This window comes from Bison bison, unplaced genomic scaffold (genome assembly GCF_000754665.1).
Source record: "Bison bison bison isolate TAMUID 2011002044 unplaced genomic scaffold, Bison_UMD1.0 scf7180017864358, whole genome shotgun sequence".
NCBI classification, from domain to species: Eukaryota; Metazoa; Chordata; class Mammalia; order Artiodactyla; family Bovidae; genus Bison; species Bison bison.
The window spans coordinates 132648-133047 of NW_011494930.1; the positions used below are offsets into that span (position 1 = coordinate 132648).

At 37.0% G+C, this 400-nt stretch overlaps 1 protein-coding gene and 1 pseudogene across 1 annotated transcript in view; both read right to left on the minus strand.

The window, feature by feature from the left end:
• LOC104999631 (EGF-like module-containing mucin-like hormone receptor-like 2) overlaps positions 1-400 on the minus strand; it is a 317660-nt gene that overhangs the window by 122735 nt on the left and 194525 nt on the right.
• The window catches only part of LOC104999630, a 3469-nt pseudogene that overhangs the window by 1502 nt on the left and 1567 nt on the right, over positions 1-400 (minus strand).

Consider the following 400-nt stretch of genomic DNA (forward strand, 5'->3'; position numbering starts at 1 on the left):
CCCTCCCCACCAGCGTGACTGAACAAGTAAAGCCTAAAAAAAAAAAAAGTAGTCCTCCACCGCCCCTTTGTGTCAGGCGGAAACCAGATACTGAAGAGACTAGCAAACAGAAGAAGATATAACAGAGGGAAACGCCTTGGAAGCTACAGGCAATAGATCAAACCCCTGTGGTTACTACGGACTACATAGGAAGGGGCCTATAGATCTTGAGAAATATAAGTCTGACCAAGGAACTAGCCAAAAATGAACTGAACCCACAACACCGCCAACAAAACCAAGAATGTCCTAGATATATTTTTATTATTTTTACAATCATTCTTTTTTTTTAATTAAAAAAAATTTTAAGTCCTCTATTGTTCCTTTAATTTTCACTTTTATAACCTATTACTTTGCAAAAAAA